The 21,988-nt window shown below is 50.2% G+C and overlaps 1 protein-coding gene across 2 annotated transcripts in view; it reads left to right on the top strand.

Annotated features, from left to right (window-relative positions):
• SOS1 (SOS Ras/Rac guanine nucleotide exchange factor 1) overlaps positions 1 to 21,988 on the top strand; it is a 311,664-nt gene that overhangs the window by 228,026 nt on the left and 61,650 nt on the right. The window lies entirely within an intron of this gene.

Raw genomic sequence — 21,988 nt, 5'->3', positions numbered from 1 at the left:
CTCAGCAGAATTCTCCAGCCTCACGAGTGGACACTCGATCCTGTAACTCTACAGTCTATCTTCGCTCAGTGGGGCACTCCTCAGATAGACCTCTTTGCAGCTCCTCACAATCACCAGCTGCCCCTATTCTGCTCCAGAATATACTCTCCTCACCGTCTAGCAGCGGATGCATTTCTCCTCGACTGGTCAAATCTGTTCCTGTACGCTTTCCCTCCTCTGCCTCTCATGTTGAGAACCTTATTCAAGCTCAAGAGGGAACGAGCCACCATGATTCTGATTGCTCCGAGGTGGCCCAGGCAACATTGGTTCTCCCTTCTACTTCAACTCAGTTCCAGGGAACCTTTTCCTCTTCCACTGTATCCTTCTCTGCTTACACAGCATCAGGAGACCTTTCTACATCCCAACCTCCAGTCTCTGCACCTGACAGCTTGGTATCTCTCGGGCTGACCTCTCATGATACTCTTTTGTCTCAGCCTGTTCGTTCCATTCTAGATGCCTCCAGGAAACCAGCCACTCTGCAATGTTACCATCAGAAGTGGACAAGATTTTCTTCCTGGTGTCTTCTTCATCATCTTGATCCAACTTCCCTGGCAGTGGAGACGTTGTTGGATTATTTGCTTTCTTTGTCTGACTCTGGCCTTAAGTCTTCTTCCATCAGAGTCCACCTCAGTGCCATTGCTGCTTTTCATGAGCCGATCCATGGAAAACTTCTATCAGCTCATCCCCTGGTGTCCAGGTTCATGCGGGGTCTTTTCAATGTGAAACCACCTCTTATCCCAGGACAAGCAGGCAGGTATTCTCACTAGTGGGTGATGTCATCAGACAGAGCCCCGGTACGGACGTCTCACAAGCACGTGTTGCTTGTAGAAACTTAAAGTTTCTAGATGCCCGCACCGCGCATGCGCCGGTGCCTTCCTACCCGGAGATCCGGGCGTGTCTCCTCAGTTCTTTCTTTTCCGCGGAGCTGAGAAGTTCAACTTCATCATGCGCTAGCTGAATTCAGTTAAATTTGCCTTCCTTGTCCGCGTTTTCGCTTTCTTTTAATTACAGTTAACAGTTCTTTTCTTTTCTCTTCCTATCTGGAGTTCTTCTTGCCGGTGCTCCGCAAGTTCACTCCGTTCATAGACAACCAAGCTCGATTCGAGTTCGAGGAAGTGGTAGCCTCCCTCTCCCAATTACGCCTCCAGCTGATGCAATCCTCCTTCGATGCATTCGAACTCTCGGCACGCGCCGCCGCAAGCGCGGTAGCCATGCGTCGCCTGGCATGGCTCCGTACTATCGATATGGATCCCAACCTACAGGACAGACTCGCCAACGTACCATGCGCTGGAGCTGACCTGTTCGATGAGTCTATCGAAACTGTTACCAAGAAGCTGTCGGATCATGAAAAATCCTTTCAATCCATCCTACGGCCCAAACCCAAACCTCAACAGTCCCGACCTTCCAGGCCACCCCTGATTTACCAGCGGCGTTACATGCCCAGACAAACGCCTGCTGCGAGACAGCCTGCGAAGAGACAACCTCCCCAGAAGTCTCAGCAAAAACTTCAGCCACCGGCTGTACCTAAGGCTCCCCAGCCCTTTTGACGCCCCTCCCGGGAGCATAACCTCGGCCTCTCCCATAGGGGGCCGCCTCCATCTTTTTTACCACCGATGGGAGGCCATAACCACGGACCTATGGGTCCTCTCCATCATAAGAGAAGGATACTCTCTTCAATTCCACCGGGTCCCCCCGGACCATCCTCCAAGAGAGTATCCTTCAAGCTCGACGCAGACCGCCCTTCTTCTTCAGGAAGTCCAAACCTTACTTCAGCTTCGGGCTGTCGAGCCGGTCCCGTCAGACCAATTGAACCGAGGGTTTTACTCCCGGTACTTCCTCGTCCCGAAGAAAACGGGCGACCTGCGACCCATTTTAGACCTTCGGGCCCTCAACAAGTTCCTGGTCAAAGAGAAGTTCCGCATGTTGACTTTGGCTTCTCTATACCCCCTCCTCGAGCAGAACGACTGGTTATGCTCCCTGAATCTCAAGGAGGCCTACACTCACATCCCCATTCACCCGGCCTCCCGAAAGTTCCTCAGATTTCGGGTGGGAAATCTGCACCTACAGTATCGAGTGCTACCATTCGGCCTATCTTCGTCCCCCAGAGTCTTCACAAAGTGCCTGGTGGTAGTGGCCGCAGCACTCCGGGACAGGGGTCTACAGGTGTTTCCATACCTCGACGACTGGCTCATCAAGGCCCCGTCAGCCCCAGAGGTCACTTCGGCGGCCTTGGCTACAACCTACTTCCTCCAGAATTTAGGCTTCGAGATCAACTTCTCCAAGTCTCATCTACAACCCACCCAGTCCCTCCCCTTCATCGGAGCGGTCCTGGACACCACCCGACTCCGAGCATTCCTGCCCCGGCAACGCATGGAGTCTCTTCTTCATCTCTGCCAGTCGGTGGCTACTCGCCAAACCCTACCGGCGAGACAACTGATGGTGCTCCTGGGCCATATGGCCTCCACAGTACACGTGACACCCTTTGCCAGACTCCACCTCAGGATCCCCCAGTGGACCCTGGCATCACAGTGGAATCAGACATTCGATCCACTGTCCAAACGCATCGTAGTCACACCTGCTCTTCGGCAGTCTCTACTTTGGTGGATGACCTCTTCGAATCTATCCAGAGGTTTGCTGATGCACTCTCCCCCCCATCAGAAAGTTCTCACAACCGATTCGTCGAATTACGCATGGGGGGCCCACCTGGAGGGTCTCCGCACCCAAGGATTCTGGACCAGTGCGGAAAGACTACACCAAATCAATCTATTGGAACTCAGAGCCATCTTCAATGCGCTCCAAGCTTTCCAACACCGACTCCACGACATGGTAATCCTCATTCGCACAGACAATCAGGCCGCCATGTATTATATCAACAAGCAAGGAGGCACGGGCTCGGCCCTCCTTTGCCAGGAAGCTCTACGAGTCTGGGACTGGGCGGTGCGCCACAACGCCCTACTCAGAGCAGTATACATCCAGGGGGAGAACTACGTCTTAGCAGACAAACTAAGCCGTCTGCTACAACCGCACGAATGGACTCTCCATTCCAACCCCCTTCACCAAATCTTCACGCAATGGGGGACGCCTCAGATAGACCTCTTTGCGGCTCCCCACAACGCCAAACTGCCTCAGTTTTGCTCCAGGATCTACACTCCTCATCGCCTCGAGGCAGATGCTTTTCTACTGAACTGGGGGAAACGATTTCTATATACGTTCCCACCATTCCCGCTGATCCAGAAGACTCTGGTCAAGCTGAAACTCGAACGGGCCACCATGATTCTAATAGCTCCTCGGTGGCCCAGACAACCTTGGTTCTCCCTCCTACTTCAACTCAGCAGCAGGGAACCAGTACCACTTCCAGTGTTTCCTTCACTACTTACTCAACATCAAGGATCACTACTTCATCCCAACCTGCAGTCTCTCCACCTGACAGCTTGGTTCCTCTCAACGTAACCCCTCACCAATTCTCACAAGAAGTGAGGGAGGTCTTGGAAGCTTCCAGGAAGCCCGCCACTCGACAATGCTACTCCCAGAAATGGACCAGATTCTCCTCATGGTGCGTTTCTAAGTCAAAGGAACCTCAGCGAGCTTCCTTATCCTCCGTGCTGGACTATCTCCTACACCTATCTCAATCTGGGCTCAAGTCCACATCCATACGAGTCCACCTGAGCGCTATTGCGGCGTTCCACCAGCCTCTACAAGGGAAACCCCTCTCGGCCCATCCGGTGGTCGCCAGATTTATGAAAGGACTCTTCCATGTTAACCCTCCTCTCAAACCACCCCCAGTAGTTTGGGACCTCAATGTAGTCCTTTCCCACCTCATGAAGCCCCCGTTTGAACCACTCAACAGGGCCCCTCTGAAGTATCTCACCTGGAAAGTGCTTTTCCTTGTAGCCCTTACGTCCGCTCGCAGAGTCAGCGAACTCCAGGCATTGATGGCGGACCCACCATTCACAGTATTCCACCATGACAAGGTGGTCCTCCGCACTCACCCGAAATTCCTGCCTAAGGTGGTCTCCGAATTTCATCTCAACCAATCCATTGTACTTCCAGTATTCTTCCCTAAGCCTCATTCTCACCACGGAGAATCGGCCCTTCACACTCTAGACTGCAAACGTGCCTTGGCTTTCTACCTGGATCGCACCAAGCCACACAGAACCACTCCTCAACTTTTTGTCTCCTTCGATCCTAACAAGTTGGGAAGACCCGTATCAAAGCGCACCATCTCTAATTGGATGGCGGCTTGTATCTCTTTCTGCTATGCCCAGGCTGGATTATCACTTCCTTGTAAGGTCACAGCCCATAAGGTCAGAGCAATGGCAGCCTCAGTAGCATTCCTCAGATCAACACCAATCGAGGAAATTTGCAAGGCTGCCACCTGGTCCTCGGTTCACACATTCACCTCACATTATTGTCTGGATACCCTCTCCAGACGGGATGGACAGTTTGGCCAAACAGTATTGAAAAATTTATTCTCTTAAGTCGCCAACTCCCCCTCCATCCCACTGAGGTTAGCTTGGAGGTCACCCACTAGTGAGAATACCTGCCTGCTTGTCCTGGGATAAAGCAATGTTACTTACCGTAACAGTTGTTATCCAGGGACAGCAGGCAGCTATTCTCACGTCCCACCCACCTCCCCTGGGTTGGCTTCTCAGGCTAGCTACCTGAACTGAGGAGACACGCCCGGATCTCCGGGTAGGAAGGCACCGGCGCATGCGCGGTGCGGGCATCTAGAAACTTTAAGTTTCTACAAGCAACACGTGCTTGTGAGACGTCCGTACCGGGGCTCTGTCTGATGACATCACCCACTAGTGAGAATAGCTGCCTGCTGTCCCTGGATAACAACTGTTACGGTAAGTAACATTGCTTTAAAGCCCCTCCTGTTATCTGGGATCTCAATGTGGTTCTTTCCGCCTTAATGAAGCCTCCATTTGAACCTTTGGCTTCCACTCCTTTCAAGTTTCTCACTTGGAAAGTACTTTTCCTTATTGCTCTTACCTCTGCCAGGAGGGTCAGTGAGCTTCATGCACTGGTTGCAGATCCACCTTTTACGGTCTTTCACCATGACAAGGTGGTTCTGCGTACACATCCAAAGTTTCTCCCTAAGGTTGTCTCTGAATTCCATCTCAACCAATCCATTGTTCTGCCTGTTTTCTTTCCAAAACCTCATTCTCATTCTGGGGAACAAGCTCTGCATACTTTGGATTGTAAAAGGGCTCTAGCTTACTATCTAGAGCGTACGAAACCCCACAGATCAGTTCCCCAACTCTTTCTGTCCTTTGATCCGAATAAATTGGGACGTCCTGTTTCTAAACGTATGTTGTCTAATTGGCTGGCAGCGTGCATTTCATTCTGTTATGCTCAGACCGGACTGACACTGGAAGGTTCTGTCACGGCCCATAGAGTCCGAGCAATGGCAGCATCTGTAGCTTTCCTCCGTTCCACTCCTATTGAGGAAATCTGCAGGGCTGCTACTTGGTCCTCAGTTCATACTTTTACATCTCATTATTGTCTGGATGCATTCTCCAGACGGGATGGACACTTCGGCCAATCTGTGTTGCAAAATTTGTTTTCCTAATGGCCAACCTTCCCTCCATCCCTCTTTTTGTTAGCTTGGAGGTCACCCATCAGTCAAGAATATGCTGCCTGCTTGTCCTGGGATAAAGCACAGTTACTTACCGTAACAGGTGTTATCCAGGGACAGCAGGCAGATATTCTTGCGTCTCTCCCACCTCCCCGGGTTGGCTTCTTAGCTGGCTTATCATAACTGGGGACCGCGCGCCTCTGTCGGGCGGGAAGGCACTCGCGCGTGCCTTCTTAGAGTTCTTAGAGTGCAATCACTCTAAAATTGTCCGTACCGGGGCTCCGTCGGTGCCGTCACCCATCAGTCAAGAATATCTGCCTGCTGTCCCTGGATAACACCTGTTACGGTAAGTAACTGTGCTATATGATTATTCATACTGTCTAAAGAATAAAAGGATCAGGAGAGAGGGGAAAAGCAGGAAAGTATTATGAAGCAGGTAGAAGCAAGTAAGGATTTTGATTGAATGGCTTGAAGTACCTAACTTAGCCGTACTAGAGGCAAATAAAAGAAGCTATTCAAAATAAACTGATACCAATTGATGTGAATGAGTCAGTATGAGTTATCAGACAAATATCTTATGGTTCTGTTTATTGGGTGACTTTTTATACTGCATTTCAATTTAATAACAAAACAGTTTACATAATATAAAATACAATTGATCTTACCAGTTTATTAGATTTTTCTAGTGCAATAGGTGTGTCATTCTGGACAGATGGGTAATGTCCCCATTCTCACAAGCCGTGAAGAAAGAATACTCCAGCTTTTGAATCCCTCCTCCTTTATTAGAGAGCTCTGCTGCCCCTTCCGTTTTCAAGTTTATTTAAAATATTTGATATGATCGCAATATCCAAATCCCTTTTCCATGCAAACCGGAAGAAATCTTTCTGCTCTATATATTTTTTTTTTTTTTTTTTTGTAGGCGGAAGGGTTCCAGTTCTTTTCAATGGCTTTCAGTGCGTAGAACTCCCTTCATTGAGGGTTCAGCTTTGCCTGCATGGAGGAGAAGCAGACCGAGGTCTGCAGTTGACAGGCTAATCCCTCTGTGGTACCTGTTGGCCAGTCTGCAGAAATTTTTTAGAGCTTGGGGTCCGTTCCCCTTGTAAAATTGCTCACCTACTATGTCGCAGGAGCTTGAGCACAGGCTGTCAGACAGGGGCTCAGCGGGGTCTCGCAAGGTGCAAACTGCGTTTTGCTTCCTCCTCTCATGCCTGCAGGTTTATGGGTATTCAAGTCTGTCAGACACCGGTTCTACTGGCAGCTCAAAGATTCAGCATTGGAGGAGCAGTCCGTTTGAGGCAGTGATATCTTCTCCGAGATCCAGCTACCTTTGGAGATGAGACAGGCTGCATAGGTCACAGTGAGCAGAGAATGACATAGTGACCCATTCCCGTGGCAAACCTCAGGAATAGGATAACATTTGTACTGTTTACCACAAGTGCAGGAACAAAGCTTTTTACCGCTCTGCAAGAGCGGTAAAAAGCTTTGATCCAGTGGGGAACCCCACCCACAATTACAGCCGCCCTCATGGCTCTAGCCATCCTTCCCCCCTCCCCTCACGGCTCCAGCCATCCCTTCCCCCTCACATGTCCGGTGACTCCAGCTGGCTTTCCTCCCTCCCTCCCTGCCGCAAGCTGATCTTTACACACACCTGCTCGATGGTGCTCCTGGCCTTCCCTAGGCAAGGTCTCTCCTTATGATGCAACTTTCTCTTTTTGCAAAGAAAGAAAGTTGCATCATAAGGAGGAGCCCGGCAGAGGGAAGACTGCGAGCACATTGAGCAGGCGTATGTGCAGAAATCAGCTCACTCTTCAAGGTGTGTGCCAACAGGAAGAAGGGAGCCATGCTGGACCTGCGAGGGAGAGGGGCTGGACCTGCGAAGGGGGAGAGAGCTGGAGCCGTCAGCCCTGTGGAAGAGAGGGAGGGAATGCAAGGCAAAGCAGATGAGCAGGAAGTAAGGCACAGGAGGGGGCTGGAGCTGAAGGTAAGGGAGAGAGAGGCGTATGACCTATGGAGGGGAGGGCTGGAACTGAAGGGAAAGGAGAGCACTACAGGCCCTGCATGAAGGAAACTGGAGGGGAGGGGGAGAGGTGGTACGCCTAGGGGAGGAGGGCTGCTGAAAGAAAGGGGACAGGTACTAGACCTGTTGGGGGACGGGTTAAAGGGAAGAGAAGGGAAAAATAGATGCCATACTAAGTAAATGAAGAAAGAGGGAATGAATCTAATAAATATTGAACACAGCAGAAGGAGGAAGAGGGAGGTATCAAAAACAGAGGGGAAATAATGGTCTTGGAGAGGAGAATAAGGACATGAACACAAAGAGAGATGCTGCATGGGAATGATAGATGGACAGAGAGGGGCAATGGCAGACATGAGAATGGGGTATATGGACACAGAGGGAAAGTGCTAGATGTGGGAGAGAATAGGAACACAGAAGGGAGATGAGTAATGCAGGACATAGAGTAGTGATGATAAATACATGGAGATGGATACAGGGGAGATCCTAGATGGGGAAGTATAGGGGACACAGAGAAGGGAAAGATAAGTACACAAAGATGGAAGATGGATGGTGAGCACAAAGAGAAGAAGAAATGTCAAATGAGCAGGAGACTCTGGCGAGTGAGTTATGAGATATCGGAGGGAAACAGAAACCAGAGCCTTGGACCAACATGACTTGAAAAATAAAATGAGCAGACAACAAAAGGTAGAAAAATAATTTTATTTTCTATTTTGTGACTAGAATATATGAGAACTTAAATGATTATCCTGCCAGTGCTGGTGTTAGACATGGGTAGGACCCAGGGCAGAAATTTGGGAGAGGACCTCAAAGACCACTACTAGCCCATGCCATCTTCAGCTTCCAGCATGCTTAGAATTTTCTCTAGCCAAGGGGCAGTTGCTCTGTTTGCACTCCTTGGCCTAATACCATCCCTCCTAGCATGTATGATCTTTATGTTTTGCACAGTATAGGAGGAAATGGATCTTTCTATTTTTGTGGTGTTGTATTTCATAGAAGGTGTGGCTTCTTGGGATTTTGGTTTAATTTATGTATTTGGCATTTGTGTTCTGTGTGTGAGACCAAGGTATTCTGTTAAGATGAATTTTCTATATAGCATTCAGGTTTCCTGATAGTGGAGGGGAGATTGTGAGTGGAGATGGGTTTTGTTGATCCTTTTTCTGTATTTGTGTTTTATAAGATGACAGTTGTACAGAATATTGTTTTCTTTTTATACTTTAATAAAATGATTTCAATATAAAATCATAACTATTCAAGGTTTGTGTGGATGGGATCAGACAGAGTTCATTGGGACGGGGACAAATATTCTTCTCTGTGTCATTCTTTGATGTGATGTTTGTGATTCTGCCCTGTACCTAATTGGCATTCTATTTGTTATTTTTAAATTTGTATTTTGTTTTTAATTGTATACCGCTTTAAATTGTGCTGTAATTAAGGCATTATCCCAGGACAAGCAGGCATGATATTCTCACATGTGGGTGACGTCATCTACGGAGCCCCGGCGCGGACAGCTTTTCAAGCAAACTTGATAGAAGTTTCAAGTTTGCACACTGCACCACGCATGTGCGTGCCTTCTCGCCCACTAGAGGGCGCATCCCACCTCGTGGTCCTCAGTTCAAATTTTTCCGCGGAGCAAGAAAGCCCTGTGGATCTGAGCTCCAGTGTTTTTGCCTTCTAGCTGCCGCGTTTAGTTTGTTTTCCCTTCGAATTAGTTCGCGGTGCTGTTTTTCTTTTCGATTCCTTTCAAAAAAAAAAAAAAAAAAAAGTCTTTCGTTTTTCCTCGGACTCCGGGGGCTCCCGGAATCCGTGGCCGCGGGACGTCGGTACGTTCCCGGCCTTCTTCTTTTTCTTCGTGGATGTCCCGTCCTGTTACGGGATTCAAAAAGTGCAGCCGGTGTGAAAGGTTGCTTTCCATCACCGACCCCCCACCGGTGGTGCATTGTCTGTCTTGGGCCCGAACATCCGACAGACTCGTGTGATCGCTGTGCTACCTTCCAAAACAGGGCCCTCCGTCGCCGTAAGGCAAGAATGGCCGAATTGTTCGCCGTCGACGCACCTAAGGCCTCGACGTCGGCCTCGGCTTCGGCCCCGGCCTTGACCTCGGCCTCGGCGTCCTTGGGGGCCTCGGCCTCGCCTCGGCCCTCTTCCTCGAAGGCGTCGTCAGTGAAGCAAGCTTCGGGTAAGTCCTCTGTTCTATCCCCTTCAGCAAAGAAGCCATCCTCGAGTCAGGCCAAGGCGGGTGGGTCGACCCCGGCCCCGCATCGGACCTCGACTCCGCACACCCCGAGGGAATACTCGAGACCGAGGTCGCCCTCCAGGGAGTGTGCCCCGGACTCGGAACTCCCCACCTTCGTGGGGATTCCGGCCTTCCAGGATCTCCTCCGAGCTCTGATCTCATCGGAGCTGTCGGGAGCCCTGGAAGTGTTGCAGCGTGCTGCGGTTCCGGCGGCCTCGACCTCGGCCGGGGCGCCTTCGGTCTCGGAGGCCCCGGCCTCGGCTCCCTCGGGAGCCCCGACCTCGGCGACCTCGGTCTCGGGTACGGTGGCCCCGTTCACCTCGGCCTCGGCCCCGCCCCGGACCTCGACCTCGGGGGAACCCCCTGAGCAGAGTGTAAGGCCCAAGGAAAAGTTGCGCAGAGTGCGCCGTCTTTCCTCCTCTTCCTCCGGGTCTTCCAGACACGCCTCGCCCTCGACGCGACCTCGGACGGGGCCTCGATCGAGGAAGTCTAAGCGACCCCGAGGCTCGCCTCGGCGCGACCGCTCCTCGTCGTTCGGGGGCGAGGCGCTGCAGGTGTCGGAGTTGCGCCTCGACAACCCGAGGCTCCTCCGCTCACCTCATGGGAAATCTTCCCGGGCCGCCTCGCCGAGGAAACGGGAGAGTGTCCCACGAACCCCTGGGTCCTCACCCAAGGGCTCTGCGAGGAGGATAACTTCCCCTTCCCCCTCGAGGGCCCTCGAGAGGGGATCCTGGGATTCGGGATCGGTTAGGGATCCTCATTATTCCCATGAGGCCTCCCCCCTCTCCTCGGTGGGGCGGTCGAGAACCCCGTCTCCCCAGGCTAGGCCGTCCTCATTTTCATCCTTCGTTCAGGACATGGCCCAAGCCCTGGGGATTGACCTGATGGTAGGCTCTCGGTATTCCAAAGAATTTTTGGAGGAACAGGACCTCCCCACTCTTCCTAGGGAGGTGCCTAGACTCCCTCTCAACAGTGTCCTTCTGCAAACCTGGCTGAATAACTTGTCAAACCCTCTTACAGTCACGTCTGTGCCTTCAAAAATGGAATCGAAGTATAGGACGATTCCCCCTAAAGGGTTCGATAAGGCGCAGCTCTCACACCAGTCTCTTCTGGTGGAGTCTGCTCTTAAAAAATCACAGCCCTCACGGGTTTCTGCGGCGGTTCCACCAGGCAGGGAGGGACGGACCCTGGACAAGTTTGGCCGTCGCCTCTATTCAAATTCCCTGATGGCCACCAGGGTTCTAAATTACGCCTTCACCTTTTCCTCCTATTTGCGTGGTATGGTGAAGGACCTTCCTCAATATCGAAACTCGTTACCGGACTCCCAAAGAGCAGGATTCGATAAGTTTATGTCCAACCTGTCTCAATTGCGGTTGTACCTATTCCACGCAGTGTACGACGCCTTTGAGCTGGTTTCGAGGGTGTCGGCCCTCGCGGTGGCCATGCGCCGCTTGGCCTGGCTTCGCACCCTCGACATGGACCCAAACCTGCAGGAACGCCTGGCAGACTTGCCCTGTGTGGGGTCCGAGTTATTCGACGAGTCACTGGATGCGGCGACCAAACGCTTGTCGGAACAGGAGCGCTCTCTAGCATCCCTGGTTCGCCCCAAACCTAGACCCCCGCCGCAGAAACCCTTTCGGCCTCCGCCGCGCCGATACCCTCAGAAGTCGACTCCGGCTTTATCGAGACCGCCTCCGAGACGTCCGTCTCAGCGAGGCAGAGGGGGACAAACCCAAGCCCAGGCACAGGGCCCTTCTAAGCCCGCGCCTTCCTTTTGACGGGCTGAGCGGACGGGGCGGGTTCCCCTCCGCACTTTCTCAGGAACCCCTTCCTATCGGGGGCCGTCTTCGGTCCTTCCGAGAGGCATGGACCGGGATTACCTCAGACGCTTGGGTGCTCCGGATCGTCTCCGAGGGCTACTCGCTCAACTTTGTGTCCTCGCCGCCGGACAGTCCCCCAAGTTTAGTCCCCTGCAACCGTTCGCAGCTACCGACCCTTATAACCGAAGCCAAAGCCCTCTTGAAGCTTCGGGCGGTCGAGCCGGTCCCCAAGGACCAGTGGGGTACGGGGTTTTACTCCCGCTACTTTTTGGTCCCAAAAAAGACCGGGGACCTGCGCCCCATACTGGACCTCAGGAAGCTCAACAAATTCCTGGCCCGGGAGAAGTTTCGAATGCTATCTCTCCCGGTTTTGTACCCCCTCTTGGGGGAAGGGGACTGGATGTGCTCCCTCGACCTGAAGGAAGCATACACCCATGTTCCGGTGCACCCCGCCTGTCGAAGATTCTTACGATTCCAGGTGGGGGACCTCCACCTCCAGTACAGGGTACTGCCCTTCGGCCTGGCCGCGTCCCCACGAGTATTCACGAAGTGCATGGTGGTGGTTGCAGCAGCCCTCAGGTCACGTGGACTCCATGTGTTCCCTTACCTGGACGATTGGCTCATCAAAGCCCCGACCAGGGAGGGGGTTATCTCAGCGACCCGACAGTCTATTGCCTTCCTGCAAACTCTCGGGTTCGAGATAAACTTTCCAAAGTCTCAGTTGAGACCGTCGCAGTCTCTTCAATTCATAGGTGCGGTGCTGGACACGGTGCGCCTACGCTCCTACCTGCCGACCCAGCGGTTGGAAGCCTTGGTACGGATGAGCCGCCAGGTCTCCCAACTATCGAGGGTGTCGGCCAAGCGCATGATGATGCTGCTGGGCCATATGGCCTCGACGGTACATGTCACGCCGTTTGCGAGGCTACACCTGAGGATCCCTCAGTGGACCCTCGCGTCCCAGTGGCGTCAGGAGTGCGACCCGGTGTCTCGCCTCATTTCGGTAACTCCGCCCTTGCGGAAATCGCTGCGTTGGTGGACAGACTCTTCAAATCTGTCCATGGGGCTATTGTTTCGCACTCCGCCTTTTCGCAAGGTCCTGACCACGGACTCCTCGGAGTACGCGTGGGGAGCCCATCTCGACGGTCTTCGCACGCAGGGCCTGTGGTCGTCAGAAGACCGTCAGTGTCATATCAACGTGCTAGAGCTGCGAGCCATCTTCCTAGCACTGCGAGCCTTCGTTCACATATTGCAGGACCAGGTGGTCCTCGTCCGCACGGACAATCAGGTGGCAATGTATTATGTGAACAAGCAGGGAGGAACGGGGTCATGGCCCCTCTGCTCCGAAGCTCTTCGCCTCTGGGAGTGGGCGGCCTCCCGGAACATCTTCCTCCGGGCGGTCTACATCCAAGGAGAACGGAATTGCCTGGCGGACAAACTGAGTCGACTTCTGCAACCGCACGAGTGGACTCTACACTCAGCAGTTCTACGCGAGGTCTTCGCTCGCTGGGGAACGCCACAGGTGGATCTGTTTGCCTCTCCGGAGACACACAAACTACCACTATATTGTTCTCGGATGTACTCGCAGGACCGTCTGGAAGCGGATGCCTTCCTACTCGACTGGGAAGGGAGGTTCCTGTATGCATTCCCTCCGTTCCCTCTGATCATGCGAACGTTGGTACACCTAAAATCGTCCACGGCCACGATGATTCTCATAGCACCTCGGTGGCCGCGTCAGCACTGGTTCTCCCTGCTGCTCCAGCTCAGTGCCAGAGAGCCTCTTCCCCTGCCTGTCTCTCCTTCTCTGCTGTCTCAGAGTCAAGGATCCATGTTACATCCCAATCTGCAGTCATTGCACCTGACAGCCTGGTTTCTTGTTCCCTGACTCCTCCGGACCTGTCTCAATCGGTGAAGGAGGTGTTGGAAGCCTCCCGCAAGATCTCGACGAGGCTTTGCTATGCGCAGAAATGGACCAGGTTTTCCACCTGGTGCTCGTCTTTTCACCTGGATCCGGTATCAGTTCCGGTATCCTCGGTTTTAGAATATTTGTTTCATTTGTCGCGCTCCGGCTTGAAAACCACTTCGGTGCGGGTTCATCTCAGTGCGATTTCTGCCTTCCACCAACCTCTGGAGGGACGCCCTCTGTCACTCCATCCCTTGGTGACACGCTTCATGAAAGGGTTACTCAGGGTTTGTCCCCCTCTTAAGCCTCCGTCTGTCGTGTGGAATTTGAATGTGGTTCTGGCTCAACTGATGAAACCCCCGTTTGAGCCACTCAACAAGTCCCTCTTGAAATTTCTGACTTGGAAGGCGGTGTTTCTAATTGCCCTCACCTCCGCCAGGCGGATTGGGGAGTTGCAAGCCTTGGTTGCGGACCCTCCTTTCACTGTCTTTCATCACGACAAGGTGGTTCTCCGCACCCATCCTAAGTTTTTACCTAAAGTTGTTTCTGACTTCCACCTAAATCAGTCCATTGTCCTTCCTGTGTTCTTCCCGAAGCCCCACTCCCATCCTGGCGAGACGGCGCTTCACACGCTTGACTGTAAGAGGGCGTTGGCATTTTATCTTCAACGCACCAGGCCTCATCGGAAGGTTCCTCAATTGTTTTTGTCCTTCGATCCCAATCGATTAGGGCATCCAGTTTCCAAGCGCACTCTGTCTAACTGGTTGGCCGCTTGCATTTCCTTTTGCTACGCTCAGGCTGGCCTTCCTCCCCCGGGTCGAGTCACGGGGCACAAGGTCCGAGCGATGGCAGCTTCGATAGCTTTCCTCCGATCCACTCCGATGGAGGACATATGTAAGGCTGCCACTTGGTCTTCGGTTCATACATTCACCTCTCATTACTGCCTGGACACTTTATCCAGGAGTGACGGCCGGTTTGGCCAGTCAGTTTTGCAAAATCTGTTTTCCTAAATTGCCATCCTCCCACCTGCCCCTTTTTGGTTAGCTTGGAGGTCACCCACATGTGAGAATATCATGCCTGCTTGTCCTGGGATAAAGCACAGTTACTTACCGTAACAGGTGTTATCCAGGGACAGCAGGCATATATTCTCACAACCCGCCCGCCTCCCCGGGGATGGCTTCCTTGCTAGTTATGGAACTGAGGACCACGAGGTGGGATGCGCCCTCTAGTGGGCGAGAAGGCACGCACATGCGTGGTGCAGTGTGCAAACTTGAAACTTCTATCAAGTTTGCTTGAAAAGCTGTCCGCGCCGGGGCTCCGTAGATGACATCACCCACATGTGAGAATATATGCCTGCTGTCCCTGGATAACACCTGTTACGGTAAGTAACTGTGCTTTATATCAAGTTTTAATAAACGATAACGGTGAGTAAGGCTGTTACAGCTTATGAGGAAAATTGGGGGTAGAGAGGGTTGTCTTTAAAACCTGTTTGTTTGTTTGGGGTTTTTTTAGGTTTCTTACCCTTGTCTTATGTTTCCCCACCTTTAAAATCCTAAAATCACCATATAAAAATTTTTTGTTGCATTTTGGAGCTGTTTCATGGCACCAAAATGCTGCCTTTGTGGCCATCTTGGATTTCCCAATATTTTTTTTTTTTTTTTTTTTTTTTTTTTTTTTTTAATTTTAAATTTAAATTTTATTTAATTTTTTTTTTTTTTTTGGTTTTGTTTGTTTGTTTCAAAATTCTCCTGAATTTTCAGATCAGTTTTGCCTCAAAACTGGCAGGGATGGAGTCCTCAGGCTCCTTTTCCCCTAATTAATGCCAGGCTTGAGCTGGATGGATGCCCAAAGAGCAACATGCTGTGCAGCATGTGAAGGGGGCAGGAGCAGTCGGCTTAGTCTCCCCTTTGCTCTCTAGAGCTGAAAAAGGGACAGGGGGCCTATTGATGGAGAGTAAATCATTTTCAGAGCCCTTGAATGGTAGATCTTCCAAGAGCAGGAGTGTGGAAGCTGCCAAGCCCAAGAGACACAAACTGGAGTCATCCAAAGGAGACTCCACACTGCCTAATATGGCATTTTCTCCAGAATTTGTTAATCTAATGTGGAGCGCTTATTTGGATGGACAGGATCCCCAGAGGACATCTGGCAGCGCACCAGGAGGCGAGCAAAGGGGGTTTTGACTCCTAGGGTGCATCAAGCTCTGTCTTAGAGCCTGACCAGGATCTGGTGGGCCTTTAAGAGAGAGATCAGATGATGAAGGGTCTAATGCAGGGGTGTCCAACCTTTTGGCTTCCTTGGGCCGCATTGGCCGAAAAAATGTTTCTGGGGCCGCGCATACACTGCAGCAAGACAGAGGAGGGAGCCGGCAAGACGGTAAACACCTGGGGGCAGCAGAGGAAAACACTGCATTACCCTCGACCGGGGCCGCACAAAATACTTCACAGGGCTACAGATTGGACACCCCTGGTCTAATGGTATGTCTCTACTGTCACAAAGTGAGCCCTTCCTGTTGGAAGATGCAGGATCTCAGGTCGGTGGTGGCCCTTGATCAAGGGGATGCCCCCCACAGTATCCTCAGCTCTGCTGGAGATTATTGTGGACTCTTTTCAGGAGTTAAGCATGGACTCTCATCAGGTCTCTGCTCTATAATGAGCGAATTGAGAGCCCAGTCTTCCTTGTTTCCCTGACATTCTGACATCAATGTTTTAGTCATGGAGTATTGGGATGCTCCTTGAAGAGTCTCTTAAAGTGCTGTATCTGATGGCACAGGAGTGTCAGCAACTGTTCGCACAGGTAACCAAACGCATGTCCCTGCCAAGTGAGAGAGGCATGCTATTAAAGGATATGCAGGATCACAGAGTGGATTTGATTCTTAAAAGATGATTCAAAGTGCAAACCTCAAGAATCAAGGCAGCTGCAGCAGCTTCCTTTGTCACATGTACCTGTCTTGCCAGGTTGCGGGAGCTTGAACTCACCGATGATGAGCTTTTGCCTCAGCTTCTGTTAGCAGGAGTGGACTATGTAGCTGATTCTTTCTGACATCATCAGAGTCATGCACTTATCTGCATATTCCCATCTTTACAGAAAACACAAGGTCCCTGAGATTTCTTGTCCTGGAAAACCCTTACCAGTTCTTGGCTCTTTCCTTTGGACTGGCAACAGCTCCTCGTACCTTTACCAATGTGATGGTGGTGGTAGCTGCCCATCTACGCAAAATGGGCTTGCAGATCATCTATACCTGGTCGACTCGCTGATTAGAACTCCGTTGTTCCTGGAAAGAGAACAAGCAGTGGTCTACGTAGTCCAGATCCTGCAGCACCTAGGTTGGATAGTGAATTTCTGAAAGAGCCAACTGTTCCATTCAGATTCCCAGAATACCTGGGAGTCTTCTTCAACACAGCAGAAGGTTGTATCTACCTTCCAGACAGAAGCTCTGCATACAAATAACAAACTTGTTGGCCAAACCAGCTCCATCCACTTGGACCTACCTCCAAGTGCTAGGCTCCAGGGTAGCCATGATAAATGTCCCATGGTCAAAAGCTCATATGCGTCCTCTCCAGAGTGTGTTGTTATTGAGGTGTTCTCAATCATATCACCTGCAGGTATCTCCGCTTGAACTCTGGAAGCCAGGGCCAGTATGAGCTGGTGGCTCCATCTACAGTCATTATCAAGGGCCATTCATAAGAACATAAGAATAGCCTCACTGGGTCAGACCAGTGGTCCAAGTAGTCTGTTCCCGCAGTGGCCAATCCAGGTTACCAGTAACTGGCCAAAACTGAAGGTGTACCAATATTCCATGCTGCCGATACAGGGCAAGCAGTGGCTTCCCCCGTGTCTTTCTCAATAACAGATTATGGACTTTTCCTCCGGGATTTTGTCCAAACCTTTCTTAAAACCAGCTACGCTATCCGCTCTTACCACATCCTCTGGCAATGCATGCCAGAGCTTAACTATTCTCTGAGTGAAAAAAAATTTCCTCCAATTGGTTTTAAAAGTATTTCCCTGTAACTTCGAGTATCCCCTGGTCTTTGTAATTTTTGACGGAGTGAAAAATCGATCCACTTGTACCCTTTCTACACCACTCGGGATTTTGTAGACTTCAATCATATCTCTCCTCAGCTTTCTCTTTTCCAAGCTGAAGATCCCTAACCGTTTTAGTCTTTTCTCATATGAGAGGAGTTCCATCCCCTTTACCATATTGGTCGCTCTTCTTTGAACCTTTTCTAGCGCCACAATATCTTTCTTGAGATAAGGAGACCAGAATTGAACGCAATACTCCAGATGAGGTTGCACCATGGAGCGATACAGGGGCATTATAACATTCTTTTTAACCATCCCTTTTTAAATAATTCCTAGCATCGTATTTGCTTTTTTGGCCACCGCTGCACATTGGGCAAAAGGTTTCATCGTATTGTCTACGATGATACCCAGATCCTTTTATTGGGTGCTAATCTCCAAGGTGGACCCTAGCATCCGGTAACTGATTCAGGTTATTCTTTCCAATGTACATCACTTCGCATTTCTCCATTTTAAATTTCATCTGCCATTTGGACGCCCAGTCTTCCAATTTCTAAGGACCGCCTGCAATTTTTCACAATCCGCATGCGTTTCAACAACTTTGAACAGTTTAGTGTCATCTGCTAATTAAACACCTCACTCGTCATCAGTCACCAGGGAGGCACCAAGAGTACGCATCTGAATACGGAGGTCTGCTTACGGTTACAATTCAGGTGAGCAGAGTCTCATTGTCAGGCTCTTTCAGCGGCGCATGTAATGGGATTATCTAGGCCGATTTCCTCAGCAGGCAGACTCTGGATCCAGGGAAATGGACACTGTCTACAGCAGTTTTCCAATACATTGTTCGGTGCTAGGGTCACCCAACATTTGATATGATGGTAACAGCAAGAAACAAGAAGATAGTTTTCCTTCTCCACGTTTTTCTTCAGCCAAAGATCCGAGCCCGGAAGCACAGACGATAATCTGGTCCAGCCATGGCCAAAGAACAAGCTCTTGTACATATTTCCTCTTTGGCCCTTGAAAGACCAGATACTTTACAGGATTGCAAGCCATCAGGGAAAAATCATTCTCATGTCTCCAGATTGGCCCTGCAGATCTAGTGCGTCTTCAGACGGGCACAAGTCTCAGACTGCAAGTTCAACTGGACCTTCTTTCTCAGAGACCAGTGGTCATAGAAGATCTGGATTGATTTGCTCTTACGGCATGGCTTTTGAGCATGTGGCATTAGCACACAAAGGATAGAGGTAGTCATTGCTACTGTGCTCAGAACCAAAAAGCCTACAACGGTCTCTGCTTATGCTAAGGCATGAGAAACTTTCCAGCACTAGTACATTAAAGAGAGGTTGGAGCCTTTCTTGTACAATCTCTCTGGAGGCTGAACGGCTGGGATCTTGCATCTCTGTTAGCTTCAACTGCAGGGCAATTAAAAGATGATCCCTCCCCTTTGGGCTACCTATCCGGGAACTTCCTGACATGCCCAGTTTGTTCCTGCAGCTTCACTGCTTGGTTTCATTTCAGCTAATTCTGCTCGTGATTTGTTTCAATTCCTAGTTCTTTTTTATTTTTATTTTTTTCCGCAGATTTGCCCATGTGCTGTGGATCAACTTTGTGCGAGTGATCCTTTGGCGGGAGATCACAGACATTTTAAGTTTGTCTGCTTCTGGAAGGTGCTCTGTAAGCGTGAAACTGCAGTAAGCCCTCTGGTGTTTTTGAGGACTGTGACTTCTTTTCTTCCAAAGTGGTTTTCTCTTTCCACATCCGGGAAGTTCGGTTGCCAGCCTTGGTTCCTTCGGGTTCCAAGTCTCAGAATTGTGTTTTGCGGTCTCTGGATGTACGGTGTCTTCTTTTGAGATACCTCGAGGTCACTAACGACTTCCATCTGTGGGATCATCTGTTTGTCCTGGTGGGTCCCACGCGTTGGGGTCAGCCTGCTTCCAAGACTACTATTTCGCATTGGATACTTGCTGCTATTTCCGTGGCCTATGTGGCGGTGGGAAAGAAGCCTCCCCTTGGGGTGAAAGCTCACTCTACCAGAGGCAGGGCTTCCTCGTGGGCTGAATCTCATGCAGTCTCGCCTGAAGAGATTTGTTGGGCGGCCACATGGGCTTCCCTTCTTACCTTTTCCAGGTTTTACAGGCTTGATATGGCCTTTGGCGCTTTTGTTCTTGCGGCAGGCTCATCGGGCCCCCCCTGAGTTTTGGGACTGCTTTGATACGTCCCAGCCGTTCAGCCTCCAGAGAGATTGTACAAGAATGAAAGATTAGGTTTCTTACCTCTGCTAATCTTTTTTTCTTGTAAATCTCCTCTGGAGGCTGAACGCCCGCCCATCTGTTTTGTCCGATTCGCAAGTCGCCTCTTCAGTAACTGGTAAGCTGGATTTCTGTCTTTGACAAGCCTCACTAAGAATTTCATGTGTATTCCCCTTTGAAAGGTTTAAGGTTGGTGGGGGTTCCCTGGGGGTGGATCTTCAGGCTGTGTCCAAGTTCCAGGCTTTTCCTGGGTTTTGCAGTTTATAATGTTTACCTAATCTGTTTGGTTCCAGTTGGCCATTTTGGGCCGTAGTTTTTAGTATAATATGATATTGAGCAGAATTGACTGGTAGCGGGAGTTCCCACTCCCTATCCTTCTTTTCTTCTGTTTCCTGTTGTCATAAGTCTCCGTGGCTTTTCTACTAACTGGGCATGACAGAAAGCTCCCGGGCAGGTAGCCCAAAGGGGAGGGATCATCTTTTAATTGCCCTGCAGCTGAAGCTAACAGAGATGCAAGATCCCAGTCATTCAGCCTCCAGAAAAGATCTACAAGAAGGAAGATTAACAGAGGTAAGAAACCTAATCTTTCATTCTCTGCTCTAATTTCTGTTGTCTTAGCCTTCCTCCAGGCTGGCCTTGACAAGGGACTTAACAGTGGCGTCTCTCAGAGTTCAAGTAGTGGGACTTTCTTGTTTCAGGGCTTGAGAGTGTAAAGCCTCATTGGCATCTTATCCAAACATTGCCAGATTTCTAAAGGGGGCACTGCAGCTCAGGCCACCAGTAAAATATCCATTTCCTTCATGGAACTTTAATGTGATTTTGCAAAGCCTCAGTCAGGCCCCTTACAACTCACTGAAGGAAGTGTCCTTGATGGATCTAACACTCAAAATATTTTTTCTTGTGGCTATTACCTCAGTGAGAAGAGTCTCTGAGCTTCAGGCTCTTTCTTACTGAGAGCCTTTCATCAAGTTCACAGAGGATGAAGTTTGTGCACAGTTCTGTTCTTTTTGCCTAAGGTTGTTTCGGCTGCCCTTGTCAATCAAAAAGTCAGATTGCTGGAATTCAAGTCCACAGGTTCTAAGAAGGACTGGGTTCTGAAAAAGTTGGATGTGAGAAGAGTGCTTCTCCAATATCTTGAGGTCACCAATGAGTTCAGGCTATCTGACCATCTTTTTATGCTTACTAATCAGGCTAGATGCGATACACTGACTTTCAAGGCCATGATCTCCAGATGGATCCATAGGGCCAGTTCATCAGCATATATTGCATATGGAAAATAATCTCCAGTTTCTGTAAAGGTGCATTCCAATAGAATTGTGGCTTCTTCATGAACAAAAGCTCAGGTGGTCTCCCATGAGGAGATTTGCAGGACAGCGACTTGGTCCACACTACATACAGTTTCCAAGTTTTACAGAGTGGATGCAGCGACGAGGGAGGACTCTGCCTTTATGTCCTCAGTGTTACGAGCTGGTGCAGTGGTCCCACTCCAGATTTCTGTGGCTGCTTTTGTGCGTCCCATCCATCCAGAATGACACACCTATTGCACTAGAAAAAGAAATTAGGTTCTTACCTTGCTAGTATCTTTTCTAGTAGATAGGTGTGCCATTCTGGACCCCCACCCTGTCATTTATTTCCTGCGCCTGCCTCCTGTCTCAGATTATTCCTATCCAAACCTGTCAGTTGGATGCCAGTCAGACCATAGATAGGAGTGTGAAGAATAGCTTATTGCCAGGACTCTTTGGGGTACTATTTGAGCTCCATTAATGTTTCCGTTTGTCATGATTGTTTCACTGTTTTTGATCATTGTTTAGCATGTTGGTTACAATTTCAGAGCAGAAAAGACTTGTTTTTTCAGGGAGTTTCCCATTACCCCTCTTTTAGAAGGGGCTATCACGTGCTTTGGGACAAACTGAAAGGGGCAGCAGAGCCTTCTGTCCAGAATGACACACCTATATACTAAAAAAGATATTAGCAAGGTTAGAACCTAATCTCTTTTTATCAACTTTTAAGTTTCCAATGTCATAGTTTGTCCTAATGCTATCATTTTCTTGTCTGATAAGATATGTTCTTACTCAGGTCACTTATCTTATTGTGTTGATGTTTGTTATAATTAGACCAGTGGTTACCATGTT

This window comes from Geotrypetes seraphini, chromosome 3, assembly GCF_902459505.1.
Source record: "Geotrypetes seraphini chromosome 3, aGeoSer1.1, whole genome shotgun sequence".
NCBI classification, from domain to species: domain Eukaryota; kingdom Metazoa; phylum Chordata; class Amphibia; order Gymnophiona; family Dermophiidae; genus Geotrypetes; species Geotrypetes seraphini.
The sequence above is the reverse complement of the archived record's forward strand: the minus strand, read 5'-3'. Positions and strand labels throughout refer to the sequence as shown.